This window comes from Cydia pomonella, chromosome 13 (assembly GCF_033807575.1).
Source record: "Cydia pomonella isolate Wapato2018A chromosome 13, ilCydPomo1, whole genome shotgun sequence".
Classification (NCBI taxonomy): Eukaryota; Metazoa; Arthropoda; class Insecta; order Lepidoptera; family Tortricidae; genus Cydia; species Cydia pomonella.
In genome coordinates, this window is record NC_084715.1 from 19,508,297 (window position 1) to 19,522,100 (window position 13,804).

The 13,804-nt window shown below is 37.3% G+C and overlaps 1 protein-coding gene across 1 annotated transcript in view; it reads left to right on the forward strand.

The window, feature by feature from the left end:
- The window catches only part of LOC133524502 (mucin-2), a 157,134-nt gene that overhangs the window by 59,391 nt on the left and 83,939 nt on the right, over positions 1 to 13,804 (forward strand). The window lies entirely within an intron of this gene.

Below are 13,804 nucleotides of genomic sequence, written 5' to 3' on the forward strand. Positions count from 1 at the left end.
GACAATCGAGATCTCCACATTTAAGCGCTATAAATGTAAATAGTATGGGTAGCTGGGGTATTTTTTTCAGTTGCGTCCACAATTACGACCAGCGGCCTATTGCATAATAAAATACAAGCTAATACCATTAGTGTTTTTTTTTTAAATATATATTATAGGACATTATTACACAAATTGACTAAGTCCCACAGTAAGCTCAATAAGGCTTGTGTTGAGAGTACTTAGACAACGATATATATAATATATAAATATTTATAAATACTTAAATACATAGAAAACACCCATGACTCAGGAACAAATATCCATGCTCATCACACGAATAGATGCCCTTGCCAGGATTTGAACCCGGGACCATCAGTTTCGTAGGCAGGGTCACTACCCACTAAGTCAAACCGGTCGTCAAAACGTGATAAACGCCCTAGGATAGTAGCCATAATAATAGCGCATCACACACTTTTTCTGCTTGGTAGGGAAAATCGCTTACGAACAGAGAACACACCTAGTGGGTCGCTGGCGGTGAATGTGTAACCATTATATCCTTACTCCCTGGCGCTTTGCCTATGTATCTGCGTGCGTCCTGTCTCGGGCAAGGTGATCATCCGCTTAGTGTACCCCTTACACTTCATTGACTTGTTGGAACGGCTTGTAACCTATGTGTTGTTTTCGCCTATCGAATAATCGTTTACCTTCCAAATCTCAGGGCTACCATTGTACAGGAAAGGCACATTTTTTACAATACTCATATTAACAGGAAAAAAATCTCTTACTGTAATTTGAACTGTAATGTTTTAATGTCAATAAAACACCTGGGTACTTAGCCAAGGTGCCAATCGTTTGCGCCGTAGCGAACGAAACGCTAATGTCTCTCTGACGCACTAATATGGAAGAGTGGTAGAGATTTTACCGTTTCGTTCGCTACGGCGCAAACGATCGGCATCTTGGCTAGGCCCTCTGGTAACACAATCACGACTAATTATCGACATTAATCCACCGCTGCGTAACCAAGCGTTCTCACTCGTGATACGTCGTTTGTAAGTGATCTGCCATGCGAACACTCTGACCTAATATCGGCCGCGCATGACTCTGAAACTGGATCCTTATGTAATATCATCGTAATATGTAACAGATCTGTAGATGAACCTTATAAGTACAATGTACATTACCTAGTCATAATTGTGATAAGTTCTTAGGGTGGATTGGGGTAATTTATAAAGCGGGATAATTTTAAAAATGACGGATGGACAGAGTCGCACCATAAGGGTTCCTTTTGTACCTTTTTGGTACGGAACCCTAAAAACGGGTCCGCGAATGCGCTAGGAAGAATTTGCCTATCACTCCTACATATAAAAAAATATAATAAAAAAACTGTCAATTAACTAAATTAAAAGTCGTTTTTTATTGAACTTACTCTAAAAACCTTAGTATGTTATCAATCGCATCAGTTTTTTTTATTTGAAATTTACATATTTTTTCGGTTTTCGGTACACTTCTTAATACGAAATATGCTCGTTTGATACACATTATAAAAGTAGTTTATGTATAAGAATAAAAGTACGTAATAAACAAAATAATCAATGATTATATTATGCAAAAAGGGTTTTGATGTCAATGTCGCTTTTATGGTTCTGTTTATTTTGTATTAAAAATACTTATCTCAAACATTAAAAAAGCAAAACTGTCCAAACTTGTCTGTCGCAAATAGGAAGTATAACAGTCGTCACACTGTGTTCACGGCACATTACATTTTTACACCTGTAAAGTTTGGAAAAATCGATTAAAATTCCTTTCGTCATCTATTCTTACACTTGACTCGCACGTGACTGACTTACGGTTGCGCGTAAATCCGTTTCGACAATCGCGAATTCGCGAGTCGATCGCGAGTCCTGTCGAAATGTGACCTTTCGTGGTAACCTTTGGAATCTTTGATTGCGAAGTGAGATTTGATAATTCACACACTCGTTGTTCTATGCTGCTGCAATGTATGTGTGTTTTTGATATTTCACTGACACCTGTAAAATTCCACCATTGTTGAATGTCCAATTCGTCCTTTATGTTTTCTATGTATTTAATGAAAGCTACTGCAATTGGTTTCAATATTATTAACCAATTAAAACTGTGGTTTTTTGCTCCAGTCATAGAATGTATGGCGCCATTAAGTTTAAAAATAACAAATATCAATGAAAAATTTGGCTCTTGTTTATGGTAAAGCGTTGCTAGCGATTAAAAACTGATGGTAAATACTTATTTTACAGGATTTGTCCATACCATCCCATTACTGGTGCCTGTTCCATTATAGGGGTGTTTACTATACCTATATATAAACAAGAAATGCTAAGTAGTGAACCGTGGTACCGTGTCTAGTCGTAGGTATGTTGGAGTTAAGAGGCTGTTAACGCCCAGTTTCGTTGAAATTGATGTACATAAGCAGTTTTTCAAGAAAAACTTTTTGTTTTAGTAAAGCAAAAAAAAATCATCATGCAAAGTAACTCTACTATACTCCTGTAGGGCTAAGATGGTCGGCTCTTTATCATTTGTCACCATGCATGTCACGTTCTAACAAGTATGTAAGTGCGAAAGTGACGGGCATAGTGACAAGCGATAAAAATGGAACCATGCTGCCACTGCTGTAGTGTATATTTCTGGGTACCGGTAAAATGGGGTGAGTAGGTTTCGCGGTGAGAGCTGGGTTATGAGTGGGGAGAGAAGGGATGAAAGGGGGGTGGGGAGGGATTTTAAGGCTACCGCTACAAAAATAATGTATTCCAATTTAAAATGGAGCTATAGTAATACTCATAATAATAAAAAAATCCATCCAACAATCTTCCAAAATCACTTTTGTATGAAATCCCATGTCACCCCAATTGCGAGGGACTACGGGGTAAGGTGGGTTTTCCTGTTTATCGTCAATGTTATGAAATCGAACTACCCAAAATAAAATAAAACCTAAAATACAAACGTATACTTATTACATACTCCAGTCAGTTTGCATGTGTACAAATAAAATGTTATCGAGGTTTGAATGTCAGTTTTGACCCTACTCACCCCATTTTATGGCAATTAATATTATTATTGAGATCCACTGACACAGTGATCTACATTTCTTAGCGTAAAAGTTAGTCTTTAAACAAAATTTCCTAAAAAATCTGATGTTTGCGTATCGATGCGAAGACATTATCGCATGAATACACAAGGCAAATCATAAATTAGACTGCTTAAGCAACGCTACAAGTCCATAATGAAAGTGTTGCAAATAGTATACGAATTAGAAATATCTCGATATTATCGTTGTTATTTCTAAAACCCATCGGCGTCCGTTAGCTCGTCGGGTGGACTACTTTCGGAAGATTGCGGACACTTCTGGATGAGACTGGCATAGTACCGAGATATGTGGGCTATATTCAACAGTTGGCAACCAGTTGGCGACAAGAGGCTGTTATGATGATTTCTAACACAGACATTTACATTCCAATCAAACTTGTTATGAAGGTATTTTAATTATTTGTACAAACAAGTCTTTAACTTAAATTGAATTGCCATTTAATTGCATAATTACTTCTCTATTATTGAAACAATTGAAAACATTGGACCTGATTAGATTTTAACCTAATGATCACATTCACAAGTCCACTGAACACCAATGACATTGTCACTATGCCTGTCACTTTCGCACTTACATTCTTGTTAGACCGTGACAGGCATGGTGATACGCCCGGGGTTGGATAACGGCCGGTAGCGATAAAGCTGGCCCACACCAGATCGTACAGTCGCGTCCCCAAAACGACGGCGAATGACCGCCCCACGACACAGTCTCCGCAGCAGTGAAGCGGAAGAGACCTCTCACACCCTCACCCAAGGAAGGGTGTCGAATGAAACCCACACACACCCCGCTGATGTCTGTTACAGCCATCGGTCTTACAGTTTTAGGTACCTATTTTTAGTGCTCATTACCTTCCTCAATATGCAAGGATTTTACACTATAGATAGCATGTTTCTTTTATTCCAACGTGTGACCCAATTATGTAGTCCATTATGTGTAGTATTATGTGAGAATGAAGATTATCTGCTAGACGTTGCGCGCGCTCCAGTAACTAGCACTCTCGAGCACGCAATGCATTCCGGCGTGATGCTGGCCGGGTTTCGACGTTGTTTTATGTTTTATAGTAACACTTCCAAATATTGAGCATTGCAGCTTTTTTTTAATAATGGATGTGAATGTGACATTTTAATGCAGAGTTAGATTTTTTTTAAATTTTTTTTTTATGCTAACACAAAATTACTTAAAACTATAAACTATATATAAAAGATTTCCCCATGGTCGCAAGAACGCTTGCGACGTTACCCCGCCCTGGATTGCTACAGAATGGGATTTTCATCAAATCGGTCGTATATAATAGTTTGAAAATATAAACAAAATAAATGACGATCGTTAATTCGAACGTGAGTACTAACATTTCGTAAAATTAGTCATGCATAGTTTTAATGAGTAAAGATTATGATTAAAGATATTAAATACTGGTGCCACTGGAAATGAATGGGAGACTAATGCAGAGGCGATGCACTCACCTTTTCCTACGACATTCTATTGATCATGTACCTACTTACGACAATAATTAAAAATACATTTCTACAGAATTCCCGGTTTTCATGCAGTTAAGCAAGTTTTTAAACTACCAATATTTGCTCAAAACACCTCTTAGACTAGACATGTAATATTTGACGGCAAGCGGACGAAATAATTACCCATTTTAGCGGAAATCGGCATTCGACACTAAGTCTACTTATTAAACTGGTAATAGACCGAAATGCCGTCTCATTTAAAACCAATTTGACTTGGTCGAGATGTCGCAACGCAGATCCGCGAGGTGTGGTCCTCAAATCGGTCAGAAACGAAATACTTTTAACCGACCATAGGTAGCCCTTATCTCTTTGAAATAAGGTTGAAATATTGTCAGTTAAGAGTCGGTGCCTGACAGTATCGGGTTGGCTGGTTGTATAAAATTTCCTTGTACGTTGTATCTCTGAGTCAGTATTTAGAGTATGTTATCAACACTCCGTTTGGAGTGATTGCCTTAATGAGAATGGTATTTGTGAATTTATAATTTTATTGAAAGTTATAAGAACGCAGCATAATATTATGCTTGCATTGGAATGATTTAGATTGATATATCTGTAATTAAGTGTTATTTTAATTTGATTTTTCCTTAAATATCCATCCATGTGAACTCTTTTTAAACTTAAGCCATTTGCTCTAATTAGTGTTAAGGTTTTATGTAAAATCAAAAATACCGAGCACTAAATTCAACTGAGTCCGACTTTAGTTCACATACGTTATATTTTGAAATCGATCTCCACCGTGAGTCATTCGCTTCGAATGTGGCGAATTAGGCTTGAGCCTAATTGGCACAATAAGTATGTCTTAACGAGCATCATTCCGAGATACGGTGCAGTAAGTAATGCCGCTTAAAATCTAGAATTACGATCGAATTTACCAATATAGACAGGAAATAGAACAACATAGGTAACTGTTAAAAAGTGAGCTAATTTTTATCCATATTTGTTAATTGGTATATATATATATAAAATAAAAAATATATGATTTTATATAGGTATGATATGAGTATTGTTTTAATACTTATATAAGTAGTATGTAGTATGTGTGTTTGTGTTTAATAGTCTCCATATTTAGCTCCTTGCACTACCTGTTGACATTTGTATGAGTTTTACATGTACGTAAAATATATAATTGTTGGTGCAATAAAGAATATTTACTTATAATATTAGCTAATAGGTAAGGATACGGATAGTAATTGTAAAAAGCGTAAAACACATATTGGATATGATCATGTATAACGCATACATCATAATATCTATACCTTAGAAAGTTACACGAAAAATATAGACATTAAAATGTGTATAACAAACATACCGGTTTACCTAATCCTTCTGCTACAGGCACCAGTATCTGAACATACTTGGCCCTATTGGCATGTTACACAACACGGAAAGCTCACGAGGAAGGTTTTTATTTAAATACTTTATTGCTAAAAGTGTCGAGGAAGCGAACAAGTTGATCTAGGCTAGGAGCCATCCACGTAAGACTGTCTTGTAGGGCGCAAAGTATTCCTTCATTACTACTCGTCTTACCTAATCTAAGATAAATCTGCAAATTAGTTTTAGTTACAGACTTCACATACTCTTTATGATGCATATCATCATTTTTTACTTATTTGTCTGAGAAATAAAAAACATTCAGATATTAAAACATGTCTTGCATTTTATGCAACATGTTATAAAAAAAATATTCAAACAAACTATTCGTTTGTAATTGATAACCTTTTTTGAAATATTATATAAAGATTCCACTGATCCATGCGAATACGCACAATATTTAATTAAGACAAATGTACTCAATATATTGATAAACCACTAGACAGTAGTCATGTACAAACAAAGGAACTCCAAATACGGATCAAGTCAAAAATGCATCAAGGTCTCTACCGCATCTTAATACCGAGGTCGGCCCCAAGCCTATTTGCGGTATCTGCGATGATTGCATTGTCTATGAAGAGTTTGAAGATGTCATACATACTTCCCGCATAATTTACATTACATTCTCCGGCCTTTACTTATGTAGAAAATGCCACCAACATCACTATTTGTACATTAGCGTCTTAATACCGAGGTCGTTTCTAAGCCGCCTAGCTAACAGCTTCATCTGCGATGTTTGAAATTTCTGGGATGTCATACTACCTGCTTTGTTTAATATTTCCTGACCTTTACCTTAGAGTTTAGTATCTATTTTTGACCTACATTAATGACTTACCATATGTGCTCGAAGGTTTAACGGATACAGTTCTTTTTGCTGATGACACGTCTCTCTTATTTAAAGTGCCCAGAAACAGTGACACAGCTGAGACTATCATAAACCCGGTCTTGCAGAAGACATTGACTTGGTTCAGCACAAACAACTTGCTTCTGAACCCGAAAAAGACCAAGTGTGTTCGTTTCTCCACTTGCCGCCAGCCAATGGGTCACAAACCCAACTTGATGCTCGGACAGGATGTTTTAGAGTTTTCAGATAGCACAGTATTCTTAGGTTTAACTATCGATTCAAAACTTCAATGGGGATCACACCTAACTAGCTTAAGTAGTAAATTAAGTTCTGCCGCATATGCCGTTAGAAAAATAAGACAAATAACAGATGTAGATACAGCAAGATTGGTATATTATAGCTATTTTCATAATCTGATGTCGTACGGAATCCTAGTGTGGGGAAGAGCTGCAGATGTGGAGAGCATATTTGTTCTTCAAAAAAGAGCAGTGCGAGCAATTTATAATCTAAAACCACGCACATCGCTAAGAGATCTTTTTAGAGACGTAAACATTATAACATTGCCGTCGCTCTTTATTTATGAAGTTATTATGTACGCCAGGAAGCATTATGAAGATCTTCCAAAAATTAGTGACATACATAACTATAATACAAGAAATAAAGGAAAACTTGCAGTGCGGCGGCTACGATTGGCAAAAGTTAGGAAGTCATTTGTAGGACAATCGATCCATTTTTACAACAAAATACCTAGTTACATAACAGATTTACCATACCATATGTTTAAAAGAGTTATAAAAACCAATTTAACTAAGAAAGCCTACTATAAAGTATCAGATTATTTAACAGATAAAAATGTGTGGGAAGATTGTGATGTGACATTGTAACGTAAAGAGTAGATACTAAATATGTATAAGTGTTAATTACTACATACTGATAAGTAACAATAATGTACATTGACGGACATAAGTGTATCTTGTATACCTATATGGGAAAAAAAAAAAAAAAAATGTCATCAAGTTTGCCACTTGTATACTTTCTCACTTTTAAACAGGTTGCGCCTAAAAGGGTTATTACGTACATACCTATTCGAAATACAGAGAAAGGAATATACGAGTATCCTTTCTCTATCACTCTCCTCAGAAAGATGGCTGCACTTTGCGACGTTTGCATTATCTGTGAAGATTGTCACGCATACTTCTCACTTACACTTCTTGACCTTTAGCCATTAGAAAATGCCTCCAAGTTTGCTACTTACTCACCTTAAGGTCGTGAGCGGGTATCCGCGGTATTTGTGGTGTTTGTGAAGATATCTTGTATAAATACTTTCCACTTAACTAAGACATTTGGAATTGTAACAATACTATTATTTGCTTTTTGTTTAAAAACGTAAGCTTTAGAGTCAAATGTACATTTAGTACAATTATCGATTAAAATGGTTGAGATTCTTTTTATTAGTAAGTGCTTAAAATTAATCCTGTGACTGACATACTTCTTTCGCTTCCTTCACTTTCATAACGCCGGCTTAGGGTGCTCTTGACCTGGCCTTTCTTCAGGATTTCCCCGATTTGATCAGAGAAGTCCACCGAGGTCTACCCCTTCCAGCCCCTCTTCTACTTAAAAATTTAATATTTACAGAAATATGAAACCTTCGTCACGGAACATTCACATAATCAGCAAATAATCATAACTTGACTTATTATGATTTGTTTATTTTCATTTAACCAGGTCCGTCCGTGCGTAAGGAAAGTGAAACGTACTTTCTTGGTAAGAATGCCGCAGGAGTTGCGTCGGCGCTTGCGCAACGGACAGGTTGACGATGGGATGGTTACAATGCTTGCTATATGCTTAATCCTGTCCTTAAATAGATTGGTTAAATTTTACAGAGTGACCGGGAACAGTTAAATGGGGTATCTATGGATAGGTCTTTAAAAATGATATTGAGGTTTCTAATATAATTTTTTTCTATCTTGAATAGTTTGCGCGAGAGACACTTCCAAAGTGGTAAAATGTGTTCTGTAACTTCTAAAATAACAGAATGATAAATCTAAAAAAAATATATGATATATACATATAACCATGCAAACTTCCACCGAAAATTGGTTTGAACGAGATCTAGTAAGTAGTTTTTTTTAATACGTCATAAATGGTACGGAACCCTTCATGGGCGAGTCCGACTCGCACTTGGCCGCTTTTTTTTACGAGACAAACTCTTGCTGTTTATATTTATAAAAAATCTTAACTATTGCCTATTACAAGATAGGAAAGTGACGATATAGGAATGTTGACAAATCAGTACCTCTAGTGTAAATTTAATCGACATCATAACGTGACGAACGCGTTTGCGTTAAGTCTCATTTTGTATAGGATTTTGAGTTTCCAAAACGTCCCGCTCGGCGCGCTCTTTCTAAATCCAATACAAAATGAGACTAAACGCAAACGCGTACGTCACGTTTCGAAAACGAATTTATTTACACTAGGGGTACTGAACAGTGGGCCATATGACAGTAATCACAAGTTAAGAAGGTGACGAAGTAGGATTGTATACGAAGCGGTCCTGAGCCAGCGAGATGTACGGGCGTATGATCCATCTCCGTTTCATCGGAAGAGCAAACAATACTAAAATCCACTCTTTATTTTATATTTTAGCCGGTCTATGCTGTAAATCAATTATTCGCTAACACGTTAACGCCATTTACAAACTTACAAAATGGTCAATCCGGTTACAAAATATGATAGGAAATAGAAGTTTAGACAGATTGGTTTTGCTTATGTTCTACTTTGTCGGAAACAGCATTTCCAACGTAATTTTGACGTTGGTCTGCCAATAATTTGATAATTGAATTGTGATGTAACTTTTTCCGGTTTACTTGTTTTTTGAAGTCTTAAGGCCCAGTAGATTTGCGTTCTTCTCTCACTCTCACTGAACGTACCTAAGCGAGATGGAAGTGCGTGCTCTGGAGCGCGGATAATATTAATAGTAAAATGATTCATTGCAACTTACAAAAAAATACACGCTAAAGCGCTACGACTTTTTAAAAACTCTATTTTTTGAACCTACTGCACTTAAGATGAAAGGGGAAAACGAAAATAGTGATCACTAGGATTAGGAAAAAGTATCGATAGTTTAATTTATCGATATAGAAACTCCCTCCTTGTTGTTAACTGTTGTTTCTCTTTATTATATCTGATTATGCTTACCTATTAATATTAAAATTTGAGAATACATATAATGTTTTTTCCTTGTTGCAAAAGCTCTTGACTATATGTTGAAGTTTCCTTCTTAATTCAAGCATGAAATCCATACCCGTCATTACACTCAATACGACTACCGGTCTGGTCCAGTGGGTAGTCACCCTGTCTATGAAGCCGATGTTCCTGGGTTCGAATCCCATTAAGGGCAAGTATTTGTGATGAGCACAGATATTGTTCCTGAGTCATAGATGTTTTCTACGTATTTAAGTATTTGTTATTATATGTATCGTTGTTTGAGTATCCTTAACACAAGCCTTCTTGAGTTTACCGTGGTACTTAGTCAAATTGTGTAAGAAGAATGTCCCTATAATATATAATATTTATTTATATATATATTTTTTTTTAATATCTGGGAGACCAAACTTTGCTCGCAAAACGTATAATAATTCAAAAATGCGTGTTTTCTCAGTGATAAAACAGAGCTAGATCGATTTTTCGCCCCTGAAAACCCTCATATAGCAAATTTTATCGAAATTTTTAGAACCGTTTCCGAGATTCCCGAAATATATATACTCATATTCAAGAATTGCTCGTTTAAAAGTATTAGATTTCTATTATTTACATAATCCATACTCGTAATGCACTAGATTTCCCACCGAACGCGAGTTTATGGGAAAGTAAGAGTACAGTCGACGTGGGAACACTATCAGCATTATGTCATTCGACGTAACCATCACCGCGCAAATTGTGGCTGATTATACTTTTTGGCCAACTTGTACTGGAGGTGAATTCCACTCATATTAAAAGCAGTTTGTGACATGGCCATTATACTTATCGCCTTCGGTCTCTTTCGTAAAAATTAGCATAGACGTCAACATTTTGTTGTTCACAATGTCAATCTTTTTAAAATTATTTAGTCAAGCACATACGCCTGTAGATGGATGAAGGGACATTAGATTAGATGCAATGACTTCCTGCCTATTTATTATACAAACAATAATATAATATTACATTAGGAATTGGAATATAACATTCTGTAATGACTGTCTTGATCATGACATTGATTAGCGTCGTCACGAGTTGTCAACAATAATGTGAAATAGCACCCTTTATGCAGTGTCTATAGAACACAAACAAAAGAATGTGTGTTATGAACTTTTGGACACACAATTTGTTATTATTACCCAACAGTTGACAAGTTGATTACAGAAATTAGAGTGCAGTGCCGTAAATTATGATTGCCTGCTGTCTAAATAAGTGTTATAAAGTGAAGGCCTGGGAACTTTCGAGTATACTCGTATGCTCATATCATATCATATCTAGATATTTAATTGATGAACTTTAATTTGAGAGCTTGACTTAACTAATTTAACAATACTAGGTAAGTACTTAGAAAAAAATACAACATTTTACTTAAAATATTTTCAATGGTGCATACACACACATACATCATACTCCGTGGACTGGTAAGACCCGACAGATTTCAACCATGCATTCCTGAGGCCATAACCACTCACTGCTTCATATTTTTCAGTGACTTCTATTATTATAATTAAATAAGGGTGACAGCTGGTAACCACAGTTACCAAAAGCAAGTGAGTGGATATGGAGCATAAAATGATATATGTTGAGTTCTCATCAGTTACCAAGAGAGCCTTTACCAGTTGGTGTGGTATTATTTTTTTACAAATATGAATAGCGAGTTTCCTTTATAAATTTAATGTATATCTAAACCAAGGTACATAGATACATTACAGATTTTTTTTCAATAGAATTGTTATTATGTCATTAAACAAGACCGATTTCAGAAAACTTTTTTAGACAACAGGTTTTATCAACTCACGGTGTATACTACAAATATCTATCGAAACAACATATACACCTATCTATCGAACAAGCTATATTCAACTTTTTTTTTTGCGTCCAGTCATCAAATGTCATTATTTATCTCATATTATCCCCAAGTAACAAATGCACTTTATGTATACGGGTAATATCTGATTCATAAGCTCTATTCCTTGGCCTTCTCACATACATCGTCAATCAAACAGCATCATATTAGTAAGGCAACTTATGTCGTAAGCCAAGCTGTCACAACCATAGTCATTTGACCACATTACATACTTTAGACTTAAGTCAAAAACTTGTATTTCCAAGCGAGTTTCTCAGAGTTATGGCCTTTTGTCTCAGCACGGTGGTACTTGGGTTACAATTCGTCACGCAAGCTTGGAGGCGGACGAGACGCATTAAAAATCAGTTGGAAACACATTTGCCTTAAGATGGTTCTACATTCGTCTTAGATCAGGGGTCGGCAAACCGCGGCTCGAGAGCCGCATGTGGCTCTTTTGAGGTCCAATCGCGGCTCTTTAAGTCACCCATTAAATTTATCCTTGCGGCCTCGTGTACACACGCGTTTTTTTGCTTTAATAATCCACGGTTTAAAATAGCGTCTAGACACGGTTTCCAATGTTGTATGGGCTGCTATGGAGATTTGTACACGGCCACGGTTTTAGCACGGTGCGGGTACACCGCCGAGGGGGCGCCGCGGCGCACTTCGCGTACGCACGGCGAAATCGTTGGTGTTGTATGGCAGTCTCTACGAGCTTGTTGACGGCGCCGGATGTCTTCATGTTATATTGTGCCGTCCGTTGTTTTACTTCGTCGTGTAGAAGCTCGGCACGGTTTGACCACGGCGCCGCTAACACGCCGTGCCGTGGACAAGAAGCCAAGAGTTCTTACAGACTTGTAAAAAATATTTGCGGCTTTTTGAGCTTTCTACAACTGGTGATTTCTACTACGATGGGTTCTTCTTTTCAAAAGTTTGCCGACCCCTGCACGCGTAGACAACATGCCAATCGTTAACACTCCGTAGCGAACGAAACGCAATTGTCACTGTCGCACTAATATGGAAGAGTGATATAGAGAGATGACTACGCTACGCTACGGAGTGTTAACGATTGGTATGTTCGCTACGTGGGCTATTCTAGATGAAGGGACGTTGTACTTAGAACACAGAAGAAGAACAAGAATAAGAATAATTTATTGAGAAAACCTCATTGCTAATGTAATATAATCCGTGCACTTTTACATTTTACGTACATTGTTACTTGCGTGTACGTAATTCAGTGCCGGATTAACCATTAAGCAAAATAAGCACTTGCTTAGGGCACCACGTCTAGGGGGGCACCAAAATCATAGGAAAAAAAAAACGCGCAGGCTGCATCAGCATCGCAGTCGTAGTGTACTACACTTATGTACACGAAACTTTTTGATACGTGTGCAAGTACCCATCTAATAACGAAGGGTCGTAAGAGAGTGAGTACACGTAAGCACATCTCCAACCTTGATCAAAGCTCATGGCCAAAAAATCTTACCGTCGGGCTTGTGGCCAACCGATTTTCTCGACGTAGATTACCGATTTTGTAGCGTATTTTGGTCTCTTGCACACCAGATGTGTCGGCCAGGCCGAGTTGCTGCAGAGCCGCGATCCTGCGACCTAATTGTCAAAGTGTAATAAAGGGCCCTGCGAAGGCCGAAAAACAAAAGCATCTTATCAAGTTGCGCTTTCGAATTAAGGCAAAGGCCGAGCAGCAGGCGGACCGTGATTACATAGGTTCGATTTCAAGCCACTCTTTTGCAGTTCGGCGTTAGGTCTCATGCGACGCCAGGCCTTCTACTTTATGCAAACTGCCCCACTTTCGCTTGCTCATGGATCCAAATCCATGCTGTCCTCTTTCGCAGCTGGGCTGCCTTGCTCACACCTCGCCATTGGTTGTATTA